The sequence below is a fragment of the Parasteatoda tepidariorum genome, chromosome X2 (assembly GCF_043381705.1).
Source record: "Parasteatoda tepidariorum isolate YZ-2023 chromosome X2, CAS_Ptep_4.0, whole genome shotgun sequence".
NCBI classification, from domain to species: Eukaryota; Metazoa; Arthropoda; class Arachnida; order Araneae; family Theridiidae; genus Parasteatoda; species Parasteatoda tepidariorum.
The window spans coordinates 48,269,960-48,284,739 of NC_092215.1; the positions used below are offsets into that span (position 1 = coordinate 48,269,960).

General features: G+C 28.3%; 1 protein-coding gene and 1 long non-coding RNA gene across 2 annotated transcripts in view; both read left to right on the forward strand.

The window, feature by feature from the left end:
* LOC107449499 (rhoGEF domain-containing protein gxcJ) overlaps positions 1-14,780 on the forward strand; it is a gene marked incomplete in the record, with an annotated part of 107,274 nt that overhangs the window by 22,454 nt on the left and 70,040 nt on the right.
* Positions 13,540-14,780, forward strand: part of LOC139427221 (uncharacterized) — a 423,254-nt gene continuing 422,013 nt past the window's right edge. The window contains exon 1 of the long non-coding RNA XR_011638356.1: positions 13,540-14,722. This is a non-coding gene — a long non-coding RNA (uncharacterized lncRNA). The remainder of the gene's footprint in view (positions 14,723-14,780) is intronic.

The following is a 14,780-nucleotide window of genomic DNA, read 5'->3' on the forward strand; positions in this document are numbered from 1 at the left end:
CCTTTCAGAATTCATTCATCACAGTTTTAAAAAAAAATTCCTAATTTTTTTTAAATCTTATTTGTTAACCTATGAAAAAAGTCTGATTTGAATATCTTGAAAATTTAAAAAGTTTCTGACAATTGTCAAAGTTTTTGTTAATTTAAAAAGAAAGCCTTCAATAGTAACTGGGTTTTCCACAAGTTTTATTGCGTACTATAAAACAAGATTTATTAAAAATGATATTGGCTTTATATGGGATCACACACTATTAAATTATTATTTTATATCCTAATACCATCACATTTTTTATCCGAACCATCATTTTAGTGCATTGTCATTTGCTATTAAAGTTGTTTTATGATACAAGATGAACTTTGGGGAAAACCCCTTATAATTTAGAGTTTTCAATAAAAACGTACAAATGCTGCTAAGAATTTTACTTAGAAGCTTTTAACGTTTTCAAGATACTCAAATTGGACTTTTTTCATAAGTTACCAAATATGATTCTAAATAGAAAATATGAAGAAAAAAAATTTTATATTTTCTGCGCAAGCTCAGTATAAAAGGATTAATTTAACTACTCATATATTGCGCAATTTTTAACTAATTTTTTTTCAAATTTTAAAATACTTTATTATTAATTGAAATTACTCTAAAAGTTTTGTTTAATTTTATTATTTCTGCAGTTATAGTAAGAAAACGTAAGTCAAAAAAAAAATTTTTTTATAAAAATGTCCATATTTTCATGAATAATTAAGCTATGTTTACGAAATTTCATATAGTTATTGTCTCAGTTATTATAATCGGTATAGGTTATAGCCTATTGCTGTATTTTTTGGCATATGGTGTTCCAAAGCATTCTTTTTCGTAAGTAATTTATTGCCCGTCCCTCAAACCTTTAAACGTTTTAAACGTTATTGCTATGTATCAGAAATCGCCTGACTTAAGCACTTCTAAAGTTTTAAAATAATTACCTAAGTTTATAGTAATATGAAAATATGAGTTAGAACAAATATTTAACATATCACAAATTCAAGGAAAAACCAAAGAATTTGGAACCACTTTGCACTTATTATAGCCTAAATAAAAATCTACTAGTTGAAATCAACTAGTAGATTTTTAAATCTACTAGTCCTAATCTAAATAAAAATCTACTAGTTTACCTGTCAAGCTATGCAAAACTATGCAAAGAGTTAAAATTAAGGGTGACTATTCAAAAATGGCACTGTAGAAGATCATTCAAAGATCAAAAATAGAGAAATCTGTTTTTACCGGAGCAAAAATACTTTCTGACCTGAAACCACATTTTTAGCTTTGTAGGTAAAATGCTGAACTTAATACATGCAGTGCACAAGACTCATTTCTAAATTGGTAATTTGAAAAAGTCGATAGTTTAACATATCTCAGCTCTGAAGTTAACACATCTGGAATACAGAATTGCCAATAGATGTTTTTACAAATAAGTATTTAAAATCAAATCTATTTCAAAAGGAAAACTAGAAAATGTTTTTTAGACTCAGCACAAACTATGATACAAAAGGATGAAAACGCTCATGGAGTCTTAGTGCGGCAAACTTGTTGGCGACACAAATTGATGGTCTTCTTAGTCTTTTTTTTTTACTCAATTGTGTTTCTAAAAATTGGTTTTGAACTTGGGTGATTTTCAAAGTTGAAGAATTTTTGAAAATTGTTATAAGAATAAAATTGTTGGTGATTCTTGGATATGTTTTGATTGAATAACTATTTAGACCTGTGTAAATTTTATACGCCATCATAAAACCAAAAAATCCATCTCACTTTTATGTCATATGTTATCATTAAACAATCTCGTATAGTTTTTTAACAATTTCTGTGATTCTTGAGAAGCCTTCGCAATCTCGGATTTATAAAAATTTTAATTATATATATATATAATTANGATGATGCGTAAATAATCTTATGACGTAAATTGCAGAAGCAAAGATAATAATCAAAAAACAGACATGCTTGCTATTTAATATTTTTCAAAAACTGCTGATTGTAGTTTTGTATTGCTATAATTTCGCCAGACTTCTCTGATTTCTTTCTCAAAACTTTAAAGCAATAAAGCGATTTGTGGTTTAGAGTCAGTCATTTAAACTATACATTTGTCAATATTTGGATACATTAAAAGTTTTATTACTGTTTAAACAGATGAAAACTGATTTGGATGATGCTCAAATAATATTATAACGTAAATTGCAGAAACAAAGATAATAATCATAAAAATTTTTTTAAGAAAACAGACATGCTTGCTATTTAATATTTTTCAAAAACTGCTAGTTTTGTATTGCTATAATTTCGCCAGGCTTCTCTGAATTTTTTCGCAAAATTTTAAAGCACTAAAGCGATTTGTAGTTTAGAGTAAGTCATTTAAACTACACATTGGTCAATTTTTAGAGAGATTAAAAATTTTATTACTGTTTAAACTGATGAAAACTGATTTGCTTAAATATTCTTATAACGTAAGTTGCAGAAACCAAGATAATCAAAAAACTGACATGTACGCTATTTAATATTTTCAAAAACTGCTGATTGTATTCGTAGAATTTCGCCACAAAAAATGAATAGAGAATCGAAAATTCCGCTCACTTTATATCTCAATTTCTGCCGAATAGAGTAAATATCCACCATTAAGTTACTTGAGTAATTAAATAAAGGGGATTGAAATTGGAATTTTCCCTTCTACAGATGAGTTCGGGTGGCCTCTTAATGTGGAAAGATATATTCATTTGCCGATAAACATTATATTTTAAACTAAATGCATTATAAAGCATTATATTTTAAACCAAATGCATTTAAAATAAAGTATAATAGAACTTTTTATAAATTTTATATTAGTTTGTAAGTAGTGAAAAGTAAATTTCATTTTGTGAGAACGTCCCTTTAGGTAGACTAGATTTCAACAACTTTGATAGAAAAAACATCTGTCACCCATGTAGAGGTATTATTTCCGCTCTTCACGCACTGAATAATCTCGCATTTCCGGTCATGTCACCTGCTTCCACTTGTTACCTTCATAATTTTTGATCTCAATATTTTGCGGGGAACGCCTGCAAATTAATTAAACATAAAAAACCCTCTTTCCCTCTATCAAGGACTGCCAACGTTTTTTGATCACCGACCCCTCTATAAAAAAATGATTAAAAAAATAACAACTTACCTGTCTCTTAAATGATTTATTTTATTTTGACGGAATCAAATTCTTACATAAATCAATGAGAAGGATGTTATTGATTTTAACTATGTGTAATTATTTATCATATCGCAGAATTTATTAAACACTAATTAAAGTTAAAATTTATTAAAAATTTGTAGGAATATTAAGTAATATATAAATACTAATTACAGACATAATTTTCTTTCAGACTCCTTTTAACTTGTCTTTATTTTCATTTGATAGATTCTACTAATGAGTAATGAATAATCATAACTAATATATTAAAATAGTCGTAATTTATTTTAAAAACTTAATCTATTTTTTTTTTCAAAAAAGATTATCTTTTAAAATCTATCATTGAGAGATAATCATTTAAAGATAATCATTTGATCTCTTTGATTCCCCAATACATTACATTTACAAAAACATTAAAATTATTTTTCTTTAATTACATGCAGTCCCAGGCCAAATTATTTGACTCAATTTTCTGGATAAGATTCTAAGTAAAATCTTAATTATCAGATAATACTAAACAACTTTATTGTTTTTACGTGGCTGAAACCGGTTTGCAATATTTTACGTTCGTGTATCAATTGGTTAACAATGTAATGCAATACGCTAAAAATAAATACAAATAGGAAGTGTATAAAAATTTCCTGAATAAAAACCCATTACATATATGTTTAAATATAGAAGTATTGCATATAAACTCGTGCAAAACATGTAATTATTAAAAAACTACAGTGCGTCTAATAATTTGATATAATTATTACAATATAATAACATAATACATGATATAATAAATATTCTATATTTATATAATATATCTTCTAATTCATCCAATCGTCGAATTTATATTATATATCGCCTAATTTAACCAATAGATACACAAACGTAAGCAAGTGCAAACCGGTTTCAGTCGCGTAAAAACAATAAAGTTGTATAGTATCACCTGATACTAAAGATTTTACATAGAATCTTATATAGTGCGTCGAATGATTTGGCCATGGACTGTCTATCCAAAACAAATATTAGTTTTTAAATGAAATGTCAAGTTGTCAGAAAATTCTGTGTGTTACATTAAATGGTTGAAAATATGTTTATGGGAATAAAAGTTCCGAAAAGCGTAACACTTCGTATATAGTTTTTTACTGCATAATAAAAATCTCAGTAGCATAGGTATGAAAGAACTTCCTAAGAATCGCGAAATAGCACAGGAAAAAAAATATTACTATTACATTATTATTACTGTTACATTAGCTATTACATAAATTTTATGTCCGATTCTATTCGGGTCGTTAAACTCAAACTTATTATAAAATAATTATTCAACCGTAATTATTTTTTGTTTGTAATTGATATAGTAATTGATATTCAAAGTTCAATTTGGAATTGGCTAAACGGAACTTTATATACATTTTTGAAGCAATTATATAATATATAATGGCATCTTTTTAAATATTGTATCAATTAAATCAATGAACAGTAAGTCTCTCAGGGGCTGGATCTTTTGATAACTTAAAAGTATAAGCGAAAATGAATTATTTCAATTTAATACAACCTAAAGAATAATTAACTAATTGAAAAAGTATAATTTGTATATTATTATAAGCGTAATAAGCGTAAGTATATAATGTATATAATAAGCGTAATTATTAAACAATTTTAGATTTGCTTAAGAATCCTATTCATTCTGCTGAAGTGGGGTATCTAATTTCATTTAAATACATATTTAATTATATTAAATTTTGGCTCAAAGGCCCGAATTGAATTGGTTGTTAAATTCATATAATTACAAATAATGCGCTCCTTATCCGATGCTCTTTTTCGTTGCTTTTTGTGAGCTTTTTTTTTCACCTTCTTGGAATGAAAAATTGCTGATCTCAATAACTTCTATAATATTATAGTATTACCTTGATTTTTTTTATCTATTTTTTTTAATGGAAAACCACAAAAAAACTACTTGGCTGCAAAATAGGATAAGGCTAAATTCATTCTGATTTATTGATGGCATAAATTTCTTTATTTTCCAATTAATCTGAAATAGTGCGAAAATAATTTTTTCATCTTCGATTAATTTTGGAGATAGTTTCAGGTGTGGAAATTTTTACGTTTATTTAAATTAAAATATAAAAATTGAATTTTGTTTTAAGTACTATATTTAAATAAATAATTATATTTAATAATTATATTTAATAATTATATTTAATAATTATATTTAATAATTATATTTAATAATTATATTTAATAATTATATTAAATATTTATATTTAATAGTTATTTAAATTCACAATGCTTTTTCTATTGTAGTAATATAGTGAGATGGAAACTCTTTTTAAAACAATATTGTAAATTATTAATAACGCCTCGAGTCTTCCTATCAAAAATTTAGTTGTTTCGCCTTTCTTTTAATATCAAAATATCAGCCTTTTTCATTTTTTATTTATTTATTTATTATTTTTTTATTATAATTATTATTTTATTTTTATTGTTTTGGTACAGTCCGGACACTATACGAGAATAACGTCAAAATACTTTAAGATTAACTTAAGAAACAGAAATTCTGTCGAAATTCCATTCTATATCAAACAGGTTTTGATGTTGTTAATGATTTTAATTTCTACGTCGAAATCGAATTGGGTTCACATTTAATGGTGACATTGTTTAAGAGGTTGTAAAAAGCTCTGTGACTAATAATTTAATTTCTTTTCGATCATTACTTAATTAAATAAAGAAAATACAATAAATAAAAATACTTTATGTAAACAAATTGTCGTAGAGGGTGCAAAATATATTTCCCTCCAGATGTTTAAATTGCATCTATAAACTAGTCTGTTATAACACTTATTTTGTTCTCTAAACAGTACGGGAAAAAAAACACCCTGAATTGCTCTTTATTGATCTAATGATCTGATTTTCTCGTAATGTGACTTGACCTTAATGGTTCTTAAACGTTACCTCAAATATGCTAATTAACTAGTGTCGATAATATTTTAAGTTACAAAATCAGACGCAACGTACTTACTCTGAATAAACATATATTTTTTTTTCCAACAGATTTGAATTCCATACCCTTAAAATATGAGGAGAGGCCTCAATCTAAATCTCAATCGTTTGGTCTGTGGGATGTTGAATCACTTGATATTGTGTTGTTCCTATTACCTTATCCTATTACTTTTTGTATTTTGTGCTATATTTCTAGAATTTTTAAATCCTTTGCAGTGCAGTGCTTCTAGTCTATCAACACTTATTCCAAAAATATTTCACAGCACTAAAAAAGTTTTAAAAAAATTCATTCTTCTAAATGTCCACCCCTTTTTAGCAACCACTATTTTCTCAAGAGCATAGAAAGTTCAAGTACATCTGTTGACTAATAACGTATGTTTTACGGAAGCAGTGTCAAATTTGCTACATGTCAAACAATTTCAGTCAAAATTCAAATTCAAAGTTGAGTGACTAGAAGTAATATTACGGGCAATTATAAAATTCGTTTATCCAAATATAGTTTTATGCAAAAAAATTTTAATACTTCTTTATCATTAAATCATTATAAATTGTTTATTATTAAAAATTTTGAATTGTAAGGTATACTAATTTTTACATAATTTTAGGGAAAGTAATTTAAAATGACAAAGTATCAAATTTGAAAAATTTGTTCAAATAGAAATCAAGATATCGAATTTTAAATATACAACTTTTTTGAAGTTCGATATTTGAGAAACAATACGGCCGATTTCGATCAAAATTTTTATTCTGCCATGAAAAAGTATATTCTTTAAAATAATGTAAAAGTTTGTATCCTTACGGCTCAAAATATTTGCAACTATTACAAATAAAATAATAAAAATTGTATTTAGCGTAGAATTATATTTAGATTAACGAAATTTATTATTGAAAGTAAAATTCGATTAGCCTATTAAATTTCTTCAATTCACTTAAAAAGTCTTTCTCACAGATATCGGCTACCCCCCATAGGTCAGAAATCCAAATTCGTGGGGGAAAAAAATTATGTTTATTCTGAGAAAGTACATTTTTGTGTCTGTTTAAACTATCGTCGCTCTAGTTAATTATCATATTTGTGGCAACCCTTGTGAACCATTAAGGTTGAGTCATAGTACGTCAAAATCCAATCATTAGGACCAAAAGTTATTCAAGGTGAGACTCTTAAATCATCTAATGACTTGACACACAATTTTAATGATAAAAGCGATAACAATAAAATTGTATCATAAGGGAGTCATAAAAGTTAACACAATTTCGAGACCAACGATGTGATGGGGGCAATATGATTTATTTACTTTCGTGACAAACTGATACCCCAGTCTTTCTCAATAACAGATAAATGCCTTAACTTTAATACGACCTTAAATCTGTTAATTGATAACTTCCTAACTATTTTGAATAAAAAGCAGCAAAAATCTGGATTATCTATTTTTCTATAAATAAATAAAGAAATCCAACATAATTTGTATATTTTAACCATTTCCAACACCCACTTTAGAAAGTAAAAAAAAATGAAAAAACACCCTAGAAATGTAAACAGTATTTACCTTTCTATTCCTTTTTAGAAATCGCTCTTTTTTAAGAAAGATGAGGTCTATTTATATAAAATCTACAATCGCAGTTGCAAATATTTGGAAATCGTGATTATTCGTGACAGATTCTCAAACAAAACTTCGTAAATTGAATATTTTCTGACTTAAAACGAGATTCTTTATTTTATAATTTCTTTTTATTTCTATGGATATCCTTTCAAGAAAAACTATCCATCTATCTGGAAAAACATTGATTGTTTTTCTATATATTTTGCTACATCTGAGAGTTTTTTTAAGTGCTGTAAAATTTATATTTATGCGAACTCTCTTATTTTGCCCCGTTTTTATAAAAAAAATTTAAAAAAAAATAAATAAATAAAAACTACGTCTCAAGAAAGACTAATGCAACGAAAGGAAACAGATAATAATCAAATAAAGCTTCGATTCTCTGGGAACATCGAATCATTGCTAATTCTCTGTCGCTTCTGGAAATCAACCATTCCACTCCCTTTTCTTCCGATCTTATTCATTCTTAGCATCAAGAACCATGAACCATGCTAACTAGTGTTTTCCTTAGAACTGGATTTTTAAATTCTGAAACTTTACATTTTCCCATGTAGTTTCTTAATAGCCCCCTTTTTTTTTTTTTTTTTAGCTTTTCAGCCTAAGATAAAAAAAAAGAGAGAGAGATTTTTGTGCATTGAATACAAATACAGATAATTTGTAATAATACAGATACAGATAATATGAATACAAATACATAAATGAATACAATTATGAATGAATACAAATACTGATAATAATTTCTACTTTGTNATATGTATGTATATATATATATTTGTAAATTGGGTTATGTAGCATTTATAAACGAGTTAGATTCAAATAAATAAACCCTTAACAATTTTGTGAGTTTTGCGTTTATAAACATACTAAAAAAATAAAGATTTAATGAAAAAACAAAAATAGAAACGTGTAAATTTTAGCTCTCATTTACTCAAATTCACTGAAGTGCCACTTAGCCTGTTTTTCCACTCAGCTCTTCATATAAGACGAGTCCTTCCGCAGACGTGATTTCAATTTACACCTTTTATTTCCAATTATTAAGCAACAGTAGATGGCCGGTTATAATACCGAATATTGTCTCACAGACCTTTAATATGTGTTTTCAGTTCCGAGTATTTTTGAAATTTTTATTTATCTATTCTTTTCAGGCTATTTAAATCAATAAATAGCTGCTAACTAGCTAATAAGTAAAAAACTTCGAGAAGGCTGAGCAAGTTAATTACTGCGCTCTGGGCTCTCGTTTATATTTTAACGGAGTAGAGAAAGTATGGAATGTTTATTAGTTTATGCGGATGTAGAAATTTGCAATTTGGAGTTTGCTAAATAGTATTTTGTATGTTTTGAGTCAATTTTGAATTTTTTTTAAGAAATATCTCGTAACATTTTATTGCAGTATATTCAGATACAATCAATGATAATAAAAGGCAAATTCCTGCGTATTTAATTGCATTAATTGTTTTATATAAGTTTTTAAATGAAATTAGGCTTAACGAATGTACGTGTACTCTCGAAGTGTGCGGGCTTCCTGAACAGGCTGATGACCTTTTTCAGTATCGTTTTCTGAATTTTGTTATGGAATAAAACAAGAAACTATTCAACTGTTAAAGTTGCATCTAACTTTGTAATTTTTGTTTGATATGTTTTTTAAGAGATTAAAAAAGAAATGTAAACTTTTTTTTTCAATGAATGAAGCATTCATGCAAACTATTTTCTATGGAGATTTCTGCAGAGACAACATTAAATCAACTTGAAATTTTGAATTTTCGTGATCCACCTTAATGCGTAATGCATGAAAGTGCATTAAAGGTCAGTTAGGAATAATTTGGTAATTGAATTTTACATCAATGGTAATATTATTGTCATTATATTAATCATAAACGCTTCAGTTGATTTCTTTTTTAAAAAAGGTCAGTTTCGCGCCTATGCTCAGAAACCTCTTCCATCTGTTATGGTGACATGTAAATTACGCTTCATTGTAAAATAACAATAGCTTCTTATTTCATGACTGGCTATCTGAGAACTACAGGTCAGCTCGCTTATTCATAAATCAGGCAATGTAGTTGACATTATCCATTGTTCTTGACAACAAATGTTTGAGCTTTGTCTATAAACCTTATGCCTTAATGCTTAGAAATACAGACTACAACTATTTGAGGCTGTTACGAATTATTTTCTTCAGTAGTAGTAAACAAAAGTAGGATTTTTTGAAACAAAGAGAATTTTTTTAAAAAACTTTCTAGATATTAAATACTTAAGCATTCGTTTATAAAACCATCTGCGTAACTGTTTAAATTACTAGTGTTTAGTGGTTCATGAAATACTTTTAATTCTAATTTTATAAAAATACATTACCCTTGCTACTATTAGGAAAAATGTTTTTTGAAACTACCGAGAATCCGCAGTTGTTGTTGTCTCTAGAAATATTATGAACGATTGAAATAGGAATAAAAGGAATATAGGAATGAAAAAAGTGATAAAAAAAGAGAAAATCGATCAATAATCATCAAATCGTTCCTAATCATCAAACAGGGAAAATCCGGCAATTAGAAAAAAATTCGGGGTCTTATTTCAGTTTAAATGAGGTTTTTGGTTTGTTTAAAGCATGAGGTCAAATATCCTTCGAGAATCCGCAGTAGTTGTTGTCTCTGGAAATATTATGAACGATTGAAATAGGAATGAAAGGAATATAGGAATGAAAAAAGTGATAAAAAAAAGAGAAAATCGATCAATAATCATCAAACCGTTTCTAATCATCAAACAGGGAAAATCCTGCAATTAGAAAAAAATTCGGGGTCTTATTTCAGTTTAAATCAGGTTTTTGGTTTGTTTAAGGCATGAGGTCAAATATTCTTCGAGAATCCGCAGTAGTTGTTGTCTCTGAAAATATTATGAACGATTGAAATAGGAATGAAAGGAATATAGGAATGAAAAAAGTGATTAAAAAAAAAAGAGAAAATCGATCAATAATCATCAAACCGTTTCTAATCATCAAACAGGGAAAATCCGGCAATTAGAAAAAAATTCGGGGTCTTATTTCAGTTTAAATCAGGTTTTTGGTTTGTTTAAAGCATGAGGTCAAATATCCTTCGAGAATCCGCAGTAGTTGTTGTCTCTGGAAATATTATGAACGATTGAAATAGGAATGAAAGGAATATAGGAATGAAAAAAGTGATAAAAAAAAAAGAAAATCGATCAATAATCATCAAATCGTTTCTAATCATCAAACAGGGAAAATCCGGCAATTAGAAAAAAATTCGGGGTTTTATTTCAGTTTAAATCAGGTTTTTGGTTTGTTTAAAGCATGAGGTCAAATATCCTTCGAGAATCCGCAGTAGTTGTTGTCTCTGGAAATATTATGAACGATTGAAATAGGAATGAAAGGAATATAGGAATGAAAAAAGTGATAAAAAAAGAGAAAATCGATCAATAATCATCAAATCGTTCTAATCATCAAACAGGGAAAATCCGGCAATTAGAAAACAATTCGGGGTTTTATTTCAGTTTAAATCAGGTTTTTGGTTTGCTTAAAGCATGAGGTCAAATATCCATCGAGAATCCGCAGTAGTTGTTGCCTCTGGAAATATTATGAACGATTGAAATAGGAATGAAAGAAATATAGGAATGAAAAAAGTGATAAAAAAAAAAGAGAAAATCGATCAATAATCATCAAATCGTTTCTAATCATCAAACAGGGAAAATCCGGCAATTAGAAAAAAATTCGGGGTTTTATTTCAGTTTAAATCAGGTTTTTGGTTTGTTTAAAGCATGAGGTCAAATATCCTTCGAGAATCCGCAGTAGTTGTTGTCTCTGGAAATATTATGAACGATTGAAATAGGAATGAAAGGAATATAGGAATGAAAAAAGTGATAAAAAAAAAAGAAAATCGATCAATAATCATCAAATCGTTCTAATCATCAAACAGGGAAAATCCGGCAATTAGAAAAGAATTCGGGGTTTTATTTCAGTTTAAATCAGGTTTTTGGTTTGTTTAAAGCATAAGGTCAAATATCCTTCAGTTGTAGTAACGAAATCATTGTAAACTTTTTTAACCGTTAATCAATAAACGAATGCCTACTTTTGTCTCATAAATATGATAAATAAATTATCTTAAATAAGCTTTTATATATTTATTTACTACTTCAATTCCAATAAACACTCAACATCTAGATAACTCAAAAAGTAATATGTAAAGAAAAATAATAATTTTTACGAGTTCGATAAATAAGTTTAAGGCCATAAAATTGTAGATTTAAAGAGAACTGATCTGAGAGTTACTTCTATAGACATCTTCGGGAATGTAAGAGTCGAAATAAAAAACGAAAGAATGGTTTTTGAGCTGATAAAGTTGGTAACTTTTTTTTCATTTTGTTTATATTCAAATCAGGGAATTCACCACTTCTACCACCTTTCGTATACAGTATTATCTCACAGATTACTTAATTTTATACTGATTAATTAATGATTTACAGTACATTAAATGAAATAATAGTGACAACAAGGTCAAATTGGAGCTACGAAGCAAAGAATTCGTGATGGACCTACCCAAGTCAGAATTCTTGATGTATCCATCAAAACATTTTGATGGTTTATGTTGGTTTCTGTGCGATTCATGATGGTTCAACATCATTTGATGGTCGCCATCGTGGAAAACCCCTAATGACTTTGAGCTTTCATTTAAAAAGTAAAAAATTGCTTGAAACATCTTAAAATTTTAGGATATTCAAATTGGAGTTTTTTTATTAGTTGCCAAATACGATACGAAGAAATTTCAAATTTTTCCTAAGCATCCGCAGTATAAAAGAATTACTTTAATATCTTGCGCAGTTTTAACCAAATTTTGTTAATTTTATTGAATATATTTAAAATTATAGTAAAAAACAATAGACAAAAAATAGCTTTTTATAAAAATGTCCATACCTCAATAAAAAGTACCAAAAAATTTAACCAAATTTTGTTGAATTTTATTGAATATTTTTGAAGTTTTAGTAAAAAACAATAGACAAAAAATAGTTTTTTATAAAAATGTCCATACCTCCATAAAAAGTACCAAAAAATTTAACCAATTTTTGTTTAATTTTTTTGAATATTTTTAAAGTTATTGTCAAAACCAATACACAAAAAATAGCTTTTTTATTAAAATGTCCGTACCTCCATAAAAATACCAAAATATTTAACCAAATTTTGCTTACTTTTATTTAATATTTTTAAAGTTATAGTAAAAAACAATACGCAGAAAATGTTTCTTATAAAAATGCCCATATCTCCATAAATAGCTAGGTTTACGAAAATTTGTGCAATTATTTTTTTTAATAGCCAAAATAATTGTTACAAGTAATAAATTTATTTTTTACGTTTTTTTAGTATAGAGTGTTCAAAAACACTATTTTTCGTTTTTAATTTATTGTCGGTCCCTCAAGCCTATAAAAGCTTCAAACTTCATTGAGAAGTATGAGAAATCGCATGATATAAACGCTTTTCTGAAGTTATAAAATAATTCTCTAATTATTTCTTCAGAAATATGAAAAAATGTATTAGTACAAAAGTTTTTCTATTATTTTGTCCACCTCCTGTAAGTCTGATTCTCAGTCCTGTCTCTCTCTTTTCCCGCCTCTCTGATTTGAGATGTCAAACGAGGAAAAATTTCCAGATGAGGTGCAATATCAGCAAAAAAATGTTCGTTATCAATAAGTACTTTTAAATTTTGATTGACCCCAGTCGGTTCGGTTGGTTACATTTTTGTATAAAATAGTCTTAATTTTGATTCAATAGGCAAGAAAAGAATAATACGAGGGCTGCTATTTATATTTCTGGCCTAATAATGAAAAAGCAAACATGTAGGATCGAAATTGGGTTTATTGTTTTTCAAAATATTCTCCATGATAATCAATACACTTTTGCATGCGTTTGAACCAATTTTCAAAGCACTTTTTCCAGTCCGATTGAGGTAACTCCAAAACATGCGTTTTGAATGCATCAACCGCTTCTTCGGGGGTCGAAAATCGTTGTCCACGTAATTTATTTTTGATGTGTGGGAATAAGAAGAAGTCATTGGGTGCCAAATCAGGGCTGTACGGCGGATGACCCATCAGTTCGATCTTTCGCTCCGTCAGAAATGCCTTTGTTTGAGTCGATGTGTGAGAGCTCGCATTGTCATGATGAAGAATGATTCGCCTGTTCTTCTGCTTTTTTCGAATTTCTCCGATGACTTCTGGCAAACAAATGGTCGTGTACCATTCAGAATTGACCGTCCTGCGTTGCTCTAACGCCACTGTTGCCACATGACCGTTAATGCCGAAGAAACAGGCAATCATTTGTTTCGATGTGCTTCTTCCTCGAACAACTTTTGTTGGTTTTGCCTCGTCTTGGAAGACCCATACAGTTGATTGCTGTTTTGTTTCCGGCTCATATGCATAGATCCATGATTCGTCACCTGTGTAGATGTTATACACAGCCTTTGATGTACCTTGAACGTATTTTTCCAACATTTCCTTGCACCAATCGACACGAGCCTTTTTTTGAGCGTTTGTCAGATTATGCGGGATCCAACGCGAACAAATTTTTTTTACGCTCAAATGTTCATGCAATATTTTATTGATGCTAGTCATACTAATGTCCAAAGACGCCTCTATCTCACGGTATGTCACATGACGATCTTGCTTTATCAGTTCACGCACAGCATCGATCTTTTCTGGCACAACAACGGATTTTGGACGACCTGCACGGGATTCGTCCTGGATCGAACATCGACCACGATTAAATTCGTTATACCAATTTTTTACAGTGCTGTAGGATGGCGCTTTATCGCTGAATAAAGAATTAAGTTCATCGAAGCACTCTTGTCTTGACAATCCACGTCGAAAGTTATGAAAAATAATGGCACGAAAATGTTCACGATTCAATTCCATTTTTTGAAAGAGAAGAACTTTTCAATTTACTGTCAGCGACACAAATGAAGCTATAATGGTAAATCATCTGCTGAATTTATGTTCAAAAATATCAAACTTTCGATTAAAATCGTCTG